At 47.3% G+C, this 17,685-nt stretch overlaps 12 non-coding genes and 1 pseudogene across 12 annotated transcripts; all 13 read right to left on the bottom strand.

The window, feature by feature from the left end:
* Positions 1-240: 240 nt before the first annotated feature.
* LOC125734135 (5S ribosomal RNA) lies at positions 241-359 on the bottom strand. Its single transcript, XR_007393459.1, has one exon. It is a non-coding gene; the product is annotated as a 5S ribosomal RNA (ribosomal RNA).
* A 1,084-nt stretch (positions 360-1,443) lies between these two features.
* On the bottom strand, positions 1,444-1,562 carry LOC125734134 (5S ribosomal RNA). Its single transcript, XR_007393458.1, has one exon. It is a non-coding gene; the product is annotated as a 5S ribosomal RNA (ribosomal RNA).
* Positions 1,563-2,649: 1,087 nt separating this feature from the next.
* Positions 2,650-2,768, bottom strand: LOC125734000 (5S ribosomal RNA). The gene has a single exon (XR_007393330.1). It is a non-coding gene; the product is annotated as a 5S ribosomal RNA (ribosomal RNA).
* A 1,082-nt stretch (positions 2,769-3,850) lies between these two features.
* LOC125736114 (5S ribosomal RNA) lies at positions 3,851-3,969 on the bottom strand. Its single transcript, XR_007395397.1, has one exon. It is a non-coding gene; the product is annotated as a 5S ribosomal RNA (ribosomal RNA).
* Positions 3,970-5,045: 1,076 nt separating this feature from the next.
* Positions 5,046-5,164, bottom strand: LOC125735407 (5S ribosomal RNA). Its single transcript, XR_007394703.1, has one exon. It is a non-coding gene; the product is annotated as a 5S ribosomal RNA (ribosomal RNA).
* A 1,079-nt stretch (positions 5,165-6,243) lies between these two features.
* Positions 6,244-6,362, bottom strand: LOC125736189 (5S ribosomal RNA). The gene has a single exon (XR_007395474.1). It is a non-coding gene; the product is annotated as a 5S ribosomal RNA (ribosomal RNA).
* Positions 6,363-7,439: 1,077 nt separating this feature from the next.
* On the bottom strand, positions 7,440-7,558 carry LOC125732614 (5S ribosomal RNA). The gene has a single exon (XR_007391989.1). It is a non-coding gene; the product is annotated as a 5S ribosomal RNA (ribosomal RNA).
* Positions 7,559-10,962: 3,404 nt separating this feature from the next.
* On the bottom strand, positions 10,963-11,081 carry LOC125732613 (5S ribosomal RNA). Its single transcript, XR_007391988.1, has one exon. It is a non-coding gene; the product is annotated as a 5S ribosomal RNA (ribosomal RNA).
* Positions 11,082-12,160: 1,079 nt separating this feature from the next.
* LOC125732612 (5S ribosomal RNA) lies at positions 12,161-12,279 on the bottom strand. Its single transcript, XR_007391987.1, has one exon. It is a non-coding gene; the product is annotated as a 5S ribosomal RNA (ribosomal RNA).
* Positions 12,280-13,367: 1,088 nt separating this feature from the next.
* On the bottom strand, positions 13,368-13,486 carry LOC125734578 (5S ribosomal RNA). Its single transcript, XR_007393885.1, has one exon. It is a non-coding gene; the product is annotated as a 5S ribosomal RNA (ribosomal RNA).
* A 1,076-nt stretch (positions 13,487-14,562) lies between these two features.
* Positions 14,563-14,681, bottom strand: LOC125734768 (5S ribosomal RNA). The gene has a single exon (XR_007394071.1). It is a non-coding gene; the product is annotated as a 5S ribosomal RNA (ribosomal RNA).
* A 1,079-nt stretch (positions 14,682-15,760) lies between these two features.
* LOC125735387 (5S ribosomal RNA) lies at positions 15,761-15,879 on the bottom strand. Its single transcript, XR_007394683.1, has one exon. It is a non-coding gene; the product is annotated as a 5S ribosomal RNA (ribosomal RNA).
* Positions 15,880-16,961: 1,082 nt separating this feature from the next.
* On the bottom strand, positions 16,962-17,080 carry LOC125732253 (5S ribosomal RNA; annotated as a pseudogene).
* Positions 17,081-17,685: the final 605 nt, after the last annotated feature.

Here is a 17,685-nt window from a genome sequence, read left to right as displayed (position 1 = left end):
TGGGGAGTGACAGTCTTCAAGTTTGTGAGAAGATCGCGCCCTGGTGGAATAAAGGCACGAACAGCTTACAGCACCTAGAATTACCAGGAAGTATTTAGAGTAAAACAGTTTCTAAAAGCTGCCTTTATGAATGAGAGAAAAAAAATATTTATATATATAAAATAGTAAAATGGAAGGGGAGTGATAGATTTAAATTAATCGTGAAGTGGAGCGCCCCCTGTATAAAGTAAAAGTGAGAAAGGCTTACAGCACCTGGTATTCCCAGGAGGTCTCCCATCCAAGTACTAACCAGACCCTACCCTGCTTGGCTTCCGAAATCAGACGAGATCGGGCGTGTTCAGGGTGGTATGGCCGTAAGCGAGAGATGCTACCAAAAACAGCCCTTTTGCATTACACGCGTCTATACATGCCAGTTAGTCCCATTGGATCCTACTCCTGGTTTTTTTTTTTTTTTTATCTGACTCACACTGCAGCCCCACCATCCAATCGGCAGCGCCGGACCCACACCAAACATTCACCAAACTACTCAGCCGGCAGCCTACCACAATTATTCCATTCTTTCCGCATCCGCACACTTCCTTCTTTTTAACTCCTTTTCACTACCGCACAGGTTAATCGCCGCACGTCCCCCGCCGGCAAACATTACTCCTTTGCCTACTGCATGCAGGCTTCTCTTAACGACCCTCTGTTATCAACTCCGCTAACAGCCACAAAATCTCCGCCGCACGAAGCCCACTGGTAGCTGCTGAATCACATGCTTCCCCAAAACGTCGCGCTGTCAGAACACTGGGAGCTACACACACCAACAAGTCCATACTGCAGGCTGCAGCCAGAACAATTTCCTACATTCAAACATCGACGGCCTCTTCTCTCTAAAAATTCACCAGACCGCTTCTACCACCAGCAAAGAAGTTTCCATCCCTAATTCCTCTGTGATTCCCACTAACCTAAACATTAAGCTGGCATTGAAGGGTGTGAATTACCCCGGCCAATCTGTTCTTTTAAATACAGCTTTTAGCAAGTTTTGAAAGGAGAAGAGCAGAACTTGCTATGCCAATAATATCGAGTCTTCTGTGGCGAAGTAGTTTTTGCATAGAAAACAAAGCGGGGAGTTGAAGAGGAATTATATTAGTACTTTGTTTAAAACTGTGTGTAAAAAGCTGTCTCTTTATCATTAACAATAAGTTGTAAAACGTGAATGGGGAGTGACAGTCTTCAAGTTTGTGAGAAGATCGCGCCCTGGTGGAATAAAGGCACGAACAGCTTACAGCACCTAGAATTACCAGGAAGTATTTAGAGTAAAACGGTTTCTAAAAGCTGCCTTTATGAATGAGAGAAAAAAAAAAAATATATATATATATAAAATAGTAAAATGGAAGGGGAGTGATAGATTTAAATTAATCGTGAAGTGGAGCGCCCCCTGTATAAAGTAAAAGTGAGAAAGGCTTACAGCACCTGGTATTCCCAGGAGGTCTCCCATCCAAGTACTAACCAGACCCTACCCTGCTTGGCTTCCGAAATCAGACGAGATCGGGCGTGTTCAGGGTGGTATGGCCGTAAGCGAGAGATGCTACCAAAAACAGCCCTTTTGCATTACACGCGTCTATACATGCCAGTTAGTCCCATTGGATCCTACTCCTGGTTTTTTTTTTTTTTTTATCTGACTCACACTGCAGCCCCACCATCCAATCGGCAGCGCCGGACCCACACCAAACATTCACCAAACTACTCAGCCGGCAGCCTACCACAATTATTCCATTCTTTCCGCATCCGCACACTTCCTTCTTTTTAACTCCTTTTCACTACCGCACAGGTTAATCGCCGCACGTCCCCCGCCGGCAAACATTACTCCTTTGCCTACTGCATGCAGGCTTCTCTTAACGACCCTCTGTTATCAACTCCGCTAACAGCCACAAAATCTCCGCCGCACGAAGCCCACTGGTAGCTGCTGAATCACATGCTTCCCCAAAACGTCGCGCTGTCAGAACACTGGGAGCTACACACACCAACAAGTCCATACTGCAGGCTGCAGCCAGAACAATTTTCTACATTCAAACATCGACGGCCTCTTCTCTCTAAAAATTCACCAGACCGCTTCTACCACCAGCAAAGAAGTTTCCATCCCTAATTCCTCTGTGATTCCCACTAACCTAAACATTAAGCTGGCATTGAAGGGTGTGAATTACCCCGGCCAATCTGTTCTTTTAAATACAGCTTTTAGCAAGTTTTGAAAGGAGAAGAGCAGAACTTGCTATGCCAATAATATCGAGTCTTCTGTGGCGAAGTAGTTTTTGCATAGAAAACAAAGCGGGGAGTTGAAGAGGAATTATATTAGTACTTTGTTTAAAACTGTGTGTAAAAAGCTGTCTCTTTATCATTAACAATAAGTTGTAAAACGTGAATGGGGAGTGACAGTCTTCAAGTTTGTGAGAAGATCGCGCCCTGGTGGAATAAAGGCACGAACAGCTTACAGCACCTAGAATTACCAGGAAGTATTTAGAGTAAAACGGTTTCTAAAAGCTGCCTTTATGAATGAGAGAAAAAAAAAAATATATATATATATATATAAAATAGTAAAATGGAAGGGGAGTGATAGATTTAAATTAATCGTGAAGTGGAGCGCCCCCTGTATAAAGTAAAAGTGAGAAAGGCTTACAGCACCTGGTATTCCCAGGAGGTCTCCCACCCAAGTACTAACCAGACCCTACCCTGCTTGGCTTCCGAGATCAGACGAGATCAGGCGTGTTCAGGGTGGTATGGCCGTAAGCGAGAGATGCTACCAAAAACAGCCCTTTTGTATTACACGCGTCTATACATGCCAGTTAGTCCCATTGGATCCTACTCCTGGTTTTTTTTTTTTTTTTATCTGACTCACACTGCAGCCCCACCATCCAATCGGCAGCGCCGGACCCACACCAAACATTCACCAAACTACTCAGCCGGCAGCCTACCACAATTATTCCATTCTTTCCGCATCCGCACACTTCCTTCTTTTTAACTCCTTTTCACTACCGCACAGGTTAATCGCCGCACGTCCCCCGCCGGCAAACATTACTCCTTTGCCTACTGCATGTAGGCTTCTCTTAACGATCCTCTGTTATCAACTCCGCTAACAGCCACAAAATCTCCGCCGCACGAAGCCCACTGGTAGCTGCTGAATCACATGCTTCCCCAAAACGTCGTGCTGTCAGAACACTGGCAGCTACACACACCAACAAGTCCATACTGCAGGCTGCAGCCAGAACAATTTTCTACATTCAAACATCGACGGCCTCTTCTCTCTAAAAATTCACCAGACCGCTTCTACCACCAGCAAAGAAGTTTCCATCCCTAATTCCTCTGTGATTCCCACTAACCTAAACATTAAGCTGGCATTGAAGGGTGTGAATTACCCCGGCCAATCTGTTCTTTTAAATACAGCTTTTAGCAAGTTTTGAAAGGAGAAGAGCAGAACTTGCTATGCCAATAATATCGAGTCTTCTGTGGCGAAGTGGTTTTTGCATAGAAAACAAAGCGGTCAGTTGAAGAGGAATAATATCAGTACTTTGTTTAAAACTGTGTGTAAAAAGCTGTCTCTTTATCATTAACAATAAGTTGTAAAACGTGAATGGGGAGTGACAGTCTTCAAGTTTGTGAGAAGATCGCGCCCTGGTGGAATAAAGGCACGAACAGCTTACAGCACCTAGAATTACCAGGAAGTATTTAGAGTAAAACGGTTTCTAAAAGCTGCCTTTAGGAATAAGAGAAAAAAAATATATATATATATATAAAATAGTAAAATGGAAGGGGAGTGATAGATTTAAATTAATCGTGAAGTGGAGCGCCCCCTGTATAAAGTAAAAGTGAGAAAAGCTTACAGCACCTGGTATTCCCAGGTGGTCTCCCATCCAAGTACTAACCAGACCCTACCCTGCTTTGCTTCCGAGATCAGACGAGATCAGGCGTGTTCAGGGTGGTACGGCCATAAGCGAGAGATGCTACCAAAAACAGCCCTTTTGCATTACACGCGTCTATACATGCCAGTTAGTCCCATTGGATCCTACTCCTGTTTTTTTTTTTTTATCTGACTCACACTGCAGCCCCACCATCCAATCGGCAGCGCCGGACCCACACCAAACATTCACCAACCTACTCAGCCGGCAGCCTACCACAATTATTCCATTCTTTCCGCATCCGCACACTTCCTTCTTTTTAACTCCTTTTCACTACCGCACAGGTTAATCGCCGCACGTCCCCCGCCGGCAAACATTACTCCTTTGCCTACTGCATGTAGGCTTCTCTTAACGACCCTCTGTTATCAACTCCGCTAACAGCCACAAAATCTCCGCCGCACAAAGCCCACTGGTAGCTGCTGAATCACATGCTTCAACAAAACGTCGCACTGTCAGAACACTGGGAGCTACACACACCAACAAGTCCATACTGCAGGCTGCAGCCAGAACAATTTTCTACATTCAAACATCGACGGCCTCTTCTCTCTAAAAATTCACCAGACCGCTTCTACCACCAGCAAAGAAGTTTCCATCCCTAATTCCTCTGTGATTCCCACTAACCTAAACATTAAGCTGGCATTGAAGGGTGTGAATTACCCCGGCCAATCTGTTCTTTTAAATACAGCTTTTAGCAAGTTTTGAAAGGAGAAGAGCAGAACTTGCCATGCCAATAATATCGAGTCTTCTGTGGCGAAGTGGTTTTTGCATAGAAAACAAAGCGGTCAGTTGAAGAGGAATAATATCAGTACTTTGTTTAAAACTGTGTGTAAAAAGCTGTCTCTTTATCATTAACAATAAGTTGTAAAACGTGAATGGGGAGTGACAGTCTTCAAGTTTGTGAGAAGATCGCGCCCTGGTGGAATAAAGGCACGAACAGCTTACAGCACCTAGAATTACCAGGAAGTATTTAGAGTAAAACGGTTTCTAAAAGCTGCCTTTAGGAATGAGAGAAAAAAAAAATATATATATATAAAATAGTAAAATGGAAGGGGAGTGATAGATTTAAATTAATCGTGAAGTGGAGCGCCCCCTGTATAAAGTAAAAGTGAGAAAGGCTTACAGCACCTGGTATTCCCAGGAGGTCTCCCATCCAAGTACTAACCAGACCCTACCCTGCTTGGCTTCCGAGATCAGACAAGATCGGGCGTGTTCAGGGTGGTATCGCCGTAAGCGAGAGATGCTACCAAAAACAGCCCTTTTGCATTACACGCGTCTATACATGCCAGTTAGTCCCATTGGATCCTACTCCTGGTTTTATTTTTTTTTTTATCTGACTCACACTGCAGCCCCACCATCCAATCGGCAGCGCCGGATCCACACCAAACATTCACCAAACTACTCAGCCGGCAGCCTACCACAATTATTCCATTCTTTCCGCATCCGCACACTTCCTTCTTTTTAACTCCTTTTCACTACCGCACAGGTTAATCGCCGCACGTCCCCCGCCGGCAAACATTACTCCTTTGCCTACTGCATGCAGGCTTCTCTTAACGACCCTCTGTTATCAACTCCGCTAACAGCCACAAAATCTCCGCCGCACGAAGCCCACTGGTAGCTGCTGAATCACATGCTTCCCCAAAACGTCGCGCTGTCAGAACACTGGGAGCTACACACACCAACAAGTCCATACTGCAGGCTGCAGCCAGAACAATTTTCTACATTCAAACATCGACGGCCTCTTCTCTCTAAAAATTCACCAGACCGCTTCTACCACCAGCAAAGAAGTTTCCATCCCTAATTCCTCTGTGATTCCCACTAACCTAAACATTAAGCTGGCATTGAAGGGTGTGAATTACCCCGGCCAATCTGTTCTTTTAAATACAGCTTTTAGCAAGTTTTGAAAGGAGAAGAGCAGAACTTGCTATGCCAATAATATCGAGTCTTCTGTGGCGAAGTGGTTTTTGCATAGAAAACAAAGCGGTCAGTTGAAGAGGAATAATATCAGTACTTTGTTTAAAACTGTGTGTAAAAAGCTGTCTCTTTATCATTAACAATAAGTTGTAAAACGTGAATGGGGAGTGACAGTCTTCAAGTTTGTGAGAAGATCGCGCCCTGGTGGAATAAAGGCACGAACAGCTTACAGCACCTAGAATTACCAGGAAGTATTTAGAGTAAAACGGTTTCTAAAAGCTGCCTTTATGAATGAGAGAAAAAAAAATATATATATATAAAATAGTAAAATGGAAGGGGAGTGATAGATTTAAATTAATCGTGAAGTGGAGCGCCCCCTGTATAAAGTAAAAGTGAGAAAAGCTTACAGCACCTGGTATTCCCAGGTGGTCTCCCATCCATGTACTAACCAGACCCTACCCTGCTTAGCTTCCAAGATCAGACGAGATCAGGCGTGTTCAGGGTGGTATGGCCGTAAGCGAGAGATGCTACCAAAAACAGCCCTTTTGCATTACACGCCTCTATACATGCCAGTTGGTCCCATTGGATACTACTAATGTTCTTTTTTTTTTTTATCTGACTCACACTGCAGCCCCACCATCCAATCGGCAGCGCCGGACCCACACCAAACATTCACCAAACTACTCAGCCGGCAGCCTACCACAATTATTCCATTCTTTCCGCATCCGCACACTTCCTTCTTTTTAACTCCTTTTCACTACCGCACAGGTTAATCGCCGCACGTCCCCCGCCGGCAAACATTACTCCTTTGCCTACTGCATGCAGGCTTCTCTTAACGACCCTCTGTTATCAACTCCGCTAACAGCCACAAAATCTCCGCCGCACGAAGCCCACTGGTAGCTGCTGAATCACATGCTTCCCCAAAACGTCGCGCTGTCAGAACACTGGGAGCTACACACACCAACAAGTCCATACTGCAGGCTGCAGCCAGAACAATTTTCTACATTCAAACATCGACGGCCTCTTCTCTCTAAAAATTCACCAGACCGCTTCTACCACCAGCAAAGAAGTTTCCATCCCTAATTCCTCTGTGATTCCCACTAACCTAAACATTAAGCTGGCATTGAAGGGTGTGAATTACCCCGGCCAATCTGTTCTTTTAAATACAGCTTTTAGCAAGTTTTGAAAGGAGAAGAGCAGAACTTGCTATGCCAATAATATCGAGTCTTCTGTGGCGAAGTGGTTTTTGCATAGAAAACAAAGCGGTCAGTTGAAGAGGAATAATATCAGTACTTTGTTTAAAACTGTGTGTAAAAAGCTGTCTCTTTATCATTAACAATAAGTTGTAAAACGTGAATGGGGAGTGACAGTCTTCAAGTTTGTGAGAAGATCGCGCCCTGGTGGAATAAAGGCACGAACAGCTTACAGCACCTAGAATTACCAGGAAGTATTTATAGTAAAACGGTGTGTAAAAGCTGCCTTTATGAATGAGAGAAATATATATATATATATATAAAATAGTAAAATGGAAGGGGAGTGATAGATTTAAATTAATCGTGAAGTGGAGCGCCCCCTGTATAAAGTAAAAGTGAGAAAAGCTTACAGCACCTGGTATTCCCAGGAGGTCTCCCATCCAAGTACTAACCAGACCCTACCCTGCTTGGCTTCCGAGATCGGATGAGATCGGGCGTGTTCAGGGTGGTATGGCCATAAGCGAGAGATGCGACCAAAAACAGCCCTTTTGCATTACACGCGTCTATACATGCCAGTTAGTCCCATTGGATCCTACTCCTGGTTTTTTTTTCTTTTAATCTGACTCACACTGCAGCACCACCATCCAATCGGCAGCGCCGGACCCACACCAAACATTCACCAAACTACTCAGCCGGCAGCCTACCACAATTATTCCATTCTTTCCGCATCTGTCATGCCCGACTCGTCCGCTCCTCGTGTGTGCCACGCCCCCTAATTACCCACGTGTGATTTCCTGATCCTGCCCAGTCGTGTCTTGTTTCCTGCTGCCTTGTTCCGTGTATTTAAGTCCTGGTCTCCCCAGTTTGCTTTGTCTGTCATTGATGTTCATGGATGTTTGTGTGCGTGAGATCCTCGTATTCCCAATTAAACCCCGTTCGTCCTGTATCCTGCCTGCCTGCTTCCTCCTTCCGCACCTTCGCCGCTCTCCTCCGCGCTCGCGCACCACGTCCCGTGACAGAATGACGGACCAGAAGAAAAGGAGGAAGCAGAGGAGAAGGAAGCCCCTGCCTGAGCCCATCCGACTGGGCACATGCTCCCTCGCCGACTCCTGGTCTTTCGCTGAGGACGAGAGAGAGGGGCTCGTCCAGGGCTCCGTCCCTGACCCGTTCCATAGGGGAGTCCACTTCATGGTGAGAGTCGGGGCTTCCAGCAGCGACGAGGAGGACATTCCTTTCTCGTATCCCGAGCTGGAGCCGTTCGCTCCGGATGAACTACCGCCCCTGTACCGGTATAATCACCGGCCCGAATACCTGGCTAATTGGGGAGGTATTAGGGCCGTAAGGGACTCGATACCCCGGGTCCCGAAGAGGACCGCGCCCGTCTCCCCCTCCCAGGACGTGCCAGTTCTGCCTGCGCTATCAGCGCAGCGCCAGCCTCTGCAACCTGCGCAGCCGGAGCAGCCATCGCCGCTGTCCGGTAGATCTGCGCAGCTTCCTCCACCTGCGGCTTGCGCTCCCGCGCAGCCGCCATTGCCGGCGGACCCCGCTCCCGTGCAGCCGCCATTGCCGGCGGACCCCGCTCCCGTGCAGCCGCCATTGCCGGCGGACCCCGCTCCCGTGCAGCCGTCATTGCCGGCGGACCCCGCTCCCGGGCCGGCGCCCCCACTGCAGCCACCTCCTGTTCCTGACCGCGCTCCAGTTCCTGCAGAGGCGCCCCCTCTGCAGCCGCCTGCTGCAGCTCCCGGGCAGGCGCCCCCACTGCAGCCAGCTCCTGTTCCTGACCGCGCTCCTGTTCTGGACCGCGCTCCTGTTCCTGTCCAGGCGCCCCCACTGCAGCCACCTGCAGCTCCTGACCGCGCTCCTGTCCCTTCTCCCCCTGTGACAGTTTCTCCCTCGCCCCGGCGAACTCGACCCCGACCTGGGGTCATGTCTGTGTCCCGTAAAGGGAGGGGACACAGACGCAGGGCTGGGGTCCCGCCCGCCCTGCCCCCTGGCTCGCCCTGCCTCGCCTGCGCTGGGGCTCGGTTGGCGCCTGCGGGTCCTGGCCCTCCGGGTCGGCTGTCGCCTGCGGGTCCCTCTCCGGTGCCTCGTCGCCCTGCCTCGCTCCCCTCTCCGGGTCCTGGTCGGTCGCCTGCGGGGCCCCTACCTCCGGCCCTCCCCCGGACATCGCCGCCTGCTGCGGCTCCCCCCTCCTCCGTGCAATCGCCCTGGCCCCTTCCAGCTCCCTCGTCCCCTTCCCTGGTGCTCCCTCCTGCTCCCTCCCTGGCCCCTCCGCGGGTCCCTCGCCCTGTCTCCTCTGCCCCTTCTCGATCCCCTCCGGCTCCGGCCTCCCGGCCGCCTGCGGCCCCTCCGGCTGCCGCCCGTCGCCCGCTGGGGCTCCCTCGGGCTCCCCTTCCTTCCCCCTCCTTCTCTCCCTTCTTTCCCGTCTCTGTCCCGCCTGTCTTTTCTCCTCCTTCCGCCTTTGTCCCTCGTCCCTTCGCTCCTTGTGTTCCTCCTTCTCCCTCTGGCTTCCCTCCGTTCACTCCCGGTCCTTTTGTCCCGCCTGTTCCCTCTGTGTCTCCCTTTCTGATCTGTCTCTCCGCTTTCCCGGCCCTTTGTCTGCTCCTGTCCTATGTTCTGTCTCTTGCCTTGTTTTGTGCTTCGGTCCTGTTCCCCGTCGTGCGTTAATTCTGTTCTTGTTTTCCAGGTCCTGTTCTGCCTCGTCCCGTCCGTCGCCCCCTTCCTTGGCGCGCCCGGTGTAGCGCGCCTTTGGGGGGGGGGTTCTGTCATGCCCGGCTCGTCCGCTCCTCGTGTGTGCCACGCCCCCTAATTACCCACGTGTGATTTCCTGATCCTGCCCAGTCATGTCTTGTTTCCTGCTGCCTTGTTCCGTGTATTTAAGTCCTGGTCTCCCCAGTTTGCTTTGTCTGTCATTGATGTTCATGGATGTTTGTGTGCGTGAGATCCTCGTATTCCCAATTAAACCCCGTTCGTCCCGTATCCTGCCTGCCTGCTTCCTCCTTCCGCACCTTCGCCGCTCTCCTCCGCGCTCGCGCACCACGTCCCGTGACAGCATCCGCACACTTCCTTCTTTTTAACTCCTTTTCACTACCGCACAGGTTAATCGCCGCACGTCCCCCGCCGGCAAACATTACTCCTTTGCCTACTGCATGCAGGCTTCTCTTAACGACCCTCTGTTATCAACTCCGCTAACAGCCACAAAATCTCCGCCGCACGAAGCCCACTGGTAGCTGCTGAATCACATGCTTCCCCAAAACGTCGCGCTGTCAGAACACTGGGAGCTACACACACCAACAAGTCCATACTGCAGGCTGCAGCCAGAACAATTTTCTACATTCAAACATCGACGGCCTCTTCTCTCTAAAAATTCACCAGACCGCTTCTACCACCAGCAAAGAAGTTTCCATCCCTAATTCCTCTGTGATTCCCACTAACCTAAACATTAAGCTGGCATTGAAGGGTGTGAATTACCCCGGCCAATCTGTTCTTTTAAATACAGCTTTTAGCAAGTTTTGAAAGGAGAAGAGCAGAACTTGCTATGCCAATAATATCGAGTCTTCTGTGGCGAAGTGGTTTTTGCATAGAAAACAAAGCGGTCAGTTGAAGAGGAATAATATCAGTACTTTGTTTAAAACTGTGTGTAAAAAGCTGTCTCTTTATCATTAACAATAAGTTGTAAAACGTGAATGGGGAGTGACAGTCTTCAAGTTTGTGAGAAGATCGCGCCCTGGTGGAATAAAGGCACGAACAGCTTACAGCACCTAGAATTACCAGGAAGTATTTAGAGTAAAACGGTGTGTAAAAGCTGCCTTTATGAATGAGAGAAAAATATATATATATATATAAAATAGTAAAATGGAAGGGGAGTGATAGATTTAAATTAATCGTGAAGTGGAGCGCCCCCTGTATAAAGTAAAAGTGAGAAAAGCTTACAGCACCTGGTATTCCCAGGAGGTCTCCCATCCAAGTACTAACCAGACCCTACCCTGCTTGGCTTCCGAGATCGGATGAGATCGGGCGTGTTCAGGGTGGTATGGCCATAAGCGAAAGACGCGACCAAAAACAGCCCTTTTGCATTACACGCCTCTATACATGCCAGTTAGTCCCATTGGATCCTACTCCTGGTTATTTTTTTTTTTTTATCTGACTCACACTGCAGCCCCACCATCCAATCGGCAGCGCCGGACCCACACCAAACATTCACCAAACTACTCAGCCGGCAGCCTACCACAATTATTCCATTCTTTCCGCATCCGCACACTTCCTTCTTTTTAACTCCTTTTCACTACCACACAGGTTAATCGCCGCACGTCCCCCGCCGGCAAACATTACTCCTTTGCCTACTGCATGCAGGCTTCTCTTAACGACCCTCTGTTATCAACTCCGCTAACAGCCACAAAATCTCCGCCGCACGAAGCCCACTGGTAGCTGCTGAATCACATGCTTCCCCAAAACGTCGCGCTGTCAGAACACTGGGAGCTACACACACCAACAAGTCCATACTGCAGGCTGCAGCCAGAACAATTTTCTACATTCAAACATCGACGGCCTCTTCTCTCTAAAAATTCACCAGACCGCTTCTACCACCAGCAAAGAAGTTTCCATCCCTAATTCCTCTGTGATTCCCACTAACCTAAACATTAAGCTGGCATTGAAGGGTGTGAATTACCCCGGCCAATCTGTTCTTTTAAATACAGCTTTTAGCAAGTTTTGAAAGGAGAAGAGCAGAACTTGCTATGCCAATAATATCGAGTCTTCTGTGGCGAAGTGGTTTTTGCATAGAAAACAAAGCGGTCAGTTGAAGAGGAATAATATCAGTACTTTGTTTAAAACTGTGTGTAAAAAGCTGTCTCTTTATCATTAACAATAAGTTGTAAAACGTGAATGGGGAGTGACAGTCTTCAAGTTTGTGAGAAGATCGCGCCCTGGTGGAATAAAGGCACGAACAGCTTACAGCACCTAGAATTACCAGGAAGTATTTAGAGTAAAACGGTGTGTAAAAGCTGCCTTTATGAATGAGAGAAAAATATATATATATATATAAAATAGTAAAATGGAAGGGGAGTGATAGATTTAAATTAATCGTGAAGTGGAGCGCCCCCTGTATAAAGTAAAAGTGAGAAAAGCTTACAGCACCTGGTATTCCCAGGAGGTCTCCCATCCAAGTACTAACCAGACCCTACCCTGCTTGGCTTCCGAGATCGGATGAGATCGGGCGTGTTCAGGGTGGTATGGCCATAAGCGAGAGACGCTATCAAAAACAGCCCTTTTGCATTACACGCCTCTATACATGCCAGTTAGTCCCATTGGATCCTACTCCTGGTTTTTTTTTTTTTTTTATCTGACTCACACTGCAGCACCACCATCCAATCGGCAGCGCCGGACCCACACCAAACATTCACCAAACTACTCAGCCGGCAGCCTACCACAATTATTCCATTCTTTCCGCATCCGCACACTTCCTTCTTTTTAACTCCTTTACACTACCGCACAGGTTAATCGCCGCACGTCCCCCGCCGGCAAACATTACTCATTTGCCTACTGCATGCAGGCTTCTCTTAACGACCCTCTGTTATCAACTCCGCTAACAGCCACAAAATCTCCGCCGCACGAAGCCCACTGGTAGCTGTTGAATCACATGCTTCCCCAAAACGTCGCGCTGTCAGAACACTGGGAGCTACACACACCAACAAGTCCATACTGCAGGCTGCAGCCAGAACAATTTTCTACATTCAAACATCGACGGCCTCTTCTCTCTAAAAATTCACCAGACCGCTTCTACCACCAGCAAAGAAGTTTCCATCCCTAATTCCTCTGTGATTCCCACTAACCTAAACATTAAGCTGGCATTGAAGGGTGTGAATTACCCCGGCCAATCTGTTCTTTTAAATACAGCTTTTAGCAAGTTTTGAAAGGAGAAGAGCAGAACTTGCTATGCCAATAATATCGAGTCTTCTGTGGCGAAGTGGTTTTTGCATAGAAAACAAAGCGGTCAGTTGAAGAGGAATAATATCAGTACTTTGTTTAAAACTGTTTGTAAAAAGCTGTCTCTTTATCATTAACAATAAGTTGTAAAACGTGAATGGGGAGTGACAGTCTTCAAGTTTGTGAGAAGATCGCGCCCTGGTGGAATAAAGGCACGAACAGCTTACAGCACCTAGAATTACCAGGAAGTATTTAGAGTAAAACGGTTTCTAAAAGCTGCCTTTATGAATGAGAGAAAAAATATATATATATATATATATATATAAAATAGTAAAATGGAAGGGGAGTGATAGATTTAAATTAATCGTGAAGTGGAGCGCCCCCTGTATAAAGTAAAAGTGAGAAAAGCTTACAGCACCTGGTATTCCCAGGTGGTCTCCCATCCAAGTACTAACCAGACCCAACCCTGCTTAGCTTCCGAGATCAGACGAGATCGGGCGTGTTCAGGGTGGTATGGCCGTAAGCGAGAGAAGCTACCAAAAACAGCCCTTTTGCATTACACGCCTCTATACATGCCAGTTGGTCCCATTGGATACTACTAATGTTCTTTTTTTTTTTTTATCTGACTCACACTGCAGCCCCACCATCCAATCGGCAGCGCCGGACCCACACCAAACATTCACCAAACTACTCAGCCGGCAGCCTACCACAATTATTCCATTCTTTCCGCATCCGCACACTTCCTTCTTTTTAACTCCTTTTCACTACCGCACAGGTTAATCGCCGCACGTCCCCCGCCGGCAAACATTACTCCTTTGCCTACTGCATGCAGGCTTCTATTAACGACCCTCTGTTATCAACTCCGCTAACAGCCACAAAATCTCCGCCGCACGAAGCCCACTGGTAGCTGCTGAATCACATGCTTCCCCAAAACATCGCGCTGTCAGAACACTGGGAGCTACACACACCAACAAGTCCATACTGCAGGCTGCAGCCAGAACAATTTTCTACATTCAAACATCGACGGCCTCTTCTCTCTAAAAATTCACCAGACCGCTTCTACCACCAGCAAAGAAGTTTCCATCCCTAATTCCTCTGTGATTCCCACTAACCTAAACATTAAGCTGGCATTGAAGGGTGTGAATTACCCCGGCCAATCTGTTCTTTTAAATACAGCTTTTAGCAAGTTTTGAAAGGAGAAGAGCAGAACTTGCTATTCCAATAATATCGAGTCTTCTGTGGCGAAGTGGTTTTTGCATAGAAAACAAAGCGGTCAGTTGAAGAGGAATAATATCAGTACTTTGTTTAAAACTGTGTGTAAAAAGCTGTCTCTTTATCATTAACAATAAGTTGTAAAACGTGAATGGGGAGTGACAGTCTTCAAGTTTGTGAGAAGATCGCGCCCTGGTGGAATAAAGGCACGAACAGCTTACAGCACCTAGAATTACCAGGAAGTATTTAGAGTAAAACGGTGTGTAAAAGCTGCCTTTATGAATGAGAGAAAAATATATATATATATAAAATAGTAAAATGGAAGGGGAGTGATAGATTTAAATTAATCGTGAAGTGGAGCGCCCCCTGTATAAAGTAAAAGTGAGAAAAGCTTACAGCACCTGGTATTCCCAGGAGGTCTCCCATCCAAGTACTAACCAGACCCTACCCTGCTTGGCTTCCGAGATCGGATGAGATCAAGCGTGTTCAGGGTGGTATGGCCATAAGCGAGAGACGTGACCAAAAACAGCCCTTTTGCATTACACGCGTCTATACATGCCAGTTAGTCCCATTGGATCATACTCCTGGTTTTTTTTTTTTTTTTATCTGACTCACACTGCAGCACCACCATCCAATCGGCAGCGCCGGACCCACACCAAACATTCACCAAACTACTCAGCCGGCAGCCTACCACAATTATTCCATTCTTTGCGCATCCGCACACTTCCTTCTCTTTAACTCCTTTTCACTACCGCACAGGTTAATCGCCGCACGTCCCCCGCCGGCAAACATTACATCTTTGCCTACTGCATGCAGGCTTCTCTTAACGACCCTCTGTTATCAACTCCGCTAACAGCCACAAAATCTCCGCCGCACGAAGCCCACTGGTAGCTGCTGAATCACATGCTTCCCCAAAACGTCGCGCTGTCAGAACACTGGGAGCTACACACACCAACAAGTCCATACTGCAGGCTGCAGCCAGAACAATTTTCTACATTCAAACATCGACGGCCTCTTCTCTCTAAAAATTCACCAGACCGCTTCTACCACCAGCAAAGAAGTTTCCATCCCTAATTGCTCTGTGATTCCCACTAACCTAAACATTAAGCTGGCATTGAAGGGTGTGAATTACCCCGGCCAATCTGTTCTTTTAAATACAGCTTTTAGCAAGTTTTGAAAGGAGAAGAGCAGAACTTGCTATGCCAATAATATCGAGTCTTCTGTGGCGAAGTGGTTTTTGCATAGAAAACAAAGCGGTCAGTTGAAGAGGAATAATATCAGTACTTTCTTTAAAACTGTGTGTAAAAAGCTGTCTCTTTATCATTAACAATAAGTTGTAAAACGTGAATGGGGAGTGACAGTCTTCAAGTTTGTGAGAAGATCGCGCCCTGGTGGAATAAAGGCACGAACAGCTTACAGCACCTAGAATTACCAGGAAGTATTTAGAGTAAAACGGTGTGTAAAAGCTGCCTTTATGAATGAGAGAAAAATATATATATATATATAAAATAGTAAAATGGAAGGGGAGTGATAGATTTAAATTAATCGTGAAGTGGAGCGCCCCCTGTATAAAGTAAAAGTGAGAAAAGCTTACAGCACCTGGTATTCCCAGGAGGTCTCCCATCCAAGTACTAACCAGACCCTACCCTGCTTAGCTTCCGAGATCAGACAAGATCAGGCGTGTTCAGGGTGGTATGGCCATAAGCGAGAGACGCGACCAAAAACAGCCCTTTTGCATTACACGCCTCTATACATGCCAGTTGGTCCCATTGGATCCTACTCCTGGTTTTTTTTTTTTTTTTTTATCTGACTCACACTGCAGCCCCACCATCCAATCGGCAACGCCGGACCCACACCAAACATTCACCAAACTACTCAGCCGGCAGCCTACCACAATTATTCCATTCTTTCCGCATCCGCACACTTCCTTCTCTTTAACTCCTTTTCACTACCGCACAGGTTAATCGCCGCACGTCCCCCGCCAGCAAACATTACTCCTTTGCCTACCGCATGCAGGCTTCTCTTAACGACCCTCTATTATCAACTCCGCTAACAGCCACAAAATCTCCGCCGCACGAAGCCCACTGGTAGCTGCTGAATCACATGCTTCCCCAAAACGTCACGCTGTCAGAACACTGGGAGCTACACACACCAACAAGTCCATACTGCAGGCTGCAGCCAGAACAATTTTCTACATTCAAACATCGACGGCCTCTTCTCTCTAAAAATTCACCAGACCGCTTCTACCACCAGCAAAGAAGTTTCCATCCCTAATTCCTCTGTGATTCCCACTAACCTAAACATTAAGCTGGCATTGAAGGGTGTGAATTACCCCGGCCAATCTGTTCTTTTAAATACAGCTTTTAGCAAGTTTTGAAAGGAGAAGAGCAGAACTTGCTATGCCAATAATATCGAGTCTTCTGTGGCGAAGTGGTTTTTGCATAGAAAACAAAGCGGTCAGTTGAAGAGGAATAATATCAGTACTTTGTTTAAAACTGTGTGTAAAAAGCTGTCACTTTATCGTTAACAATAAGTTGTTAAACGTGAATGGGGAGTGACAGTCTTCAAGTTTGTGAGAAGATCGCGCCCTGGTGGAATAAAGGCACAAACAGCTTACAGTAGCTATAATTACCAGGCAGTATTTAGAGTAAAACGGTGTGTAAAAGCTGCCTTTATGAATGAGAGAAAAAAAAAATATATATATATAAAATAGTAAAATGGAAGGGGAGTGATAGATTTAAATTAATCGAGAAGTGGAGCGCCCCCTGTATAAAGTAAAAGTGAGAAAAGCTTACAGCACAGGGTAATCCCAGTAGGTCTTCCATCCAAGTACTAACCAGACTCTATCCTGCTTGGCTTCTGAGATCGGACGAGATCGGGCGTGTTCAGGGTGGTATGGCCATGAGCGCGAAAAACTACCAAAAACAGCCCTTTTGCATTACACGCCTCTATACATGCCAGTTAGTCCCATTGGATCCTACTCCTGTTTTTTTTTTTTTTTTTTATCTGACTCACACTGCAGCCCCACCATCCAATCGGAAGTGCCGGAACCACACCAAACATTCACCAAACTACTCAGCCGGCAGCCTACCACAATTATTCCATTCTTTCCGCATCCGCACACTTCCTTCTCTTTAACTCCTTTTCACTACCGCACAGGTTAATCGCCGCACGTCCCCCGCCAGCAAACATTACTCCTTTGCCTACCGCATGCAGGCTTCTCTTAACGACCCTCTATTATCAACTCCGCTAACAGCCACAAAATCTCAGCCGCACGAAGCCCACTGGTAGCTGCTGAATCACATGCTTCCCCAAAACGTCACGCTGTCAGAACACTGGGAGCTACACACACCAACAAGTCCATACTGCAGGCTGCAGCCAGAACAATTTTCTACATTCAAACATCGACGGCCTCTTCTCTCTAAAAATTCACCAGACCGCTTCTACCACCAGCAAAGAAGTTTCCATCCCTAATTCCTCTGTGATTCCCACTAACCTAAACATTAAGCTGG

This window comes from Brienomyrus brachyistius, chromosome 2, assembly GCF_023856365.1.
Source record: "Brienomyrus brachyistius isolate T26 chromosome 2, BBRACH_0.4, whole genome shotgun sequence".
NCBI lineage: Eukaryota > Metazoa > Chordata > Actinopteri > Osteoglossiformes > Mormyridae > Brienomyrus > Brienomyrus brachyistius.
Note: the sequence above shows the minus strand (reverse complement) of the source record. Positions and strands in the feature narration are given on the sequence as shown.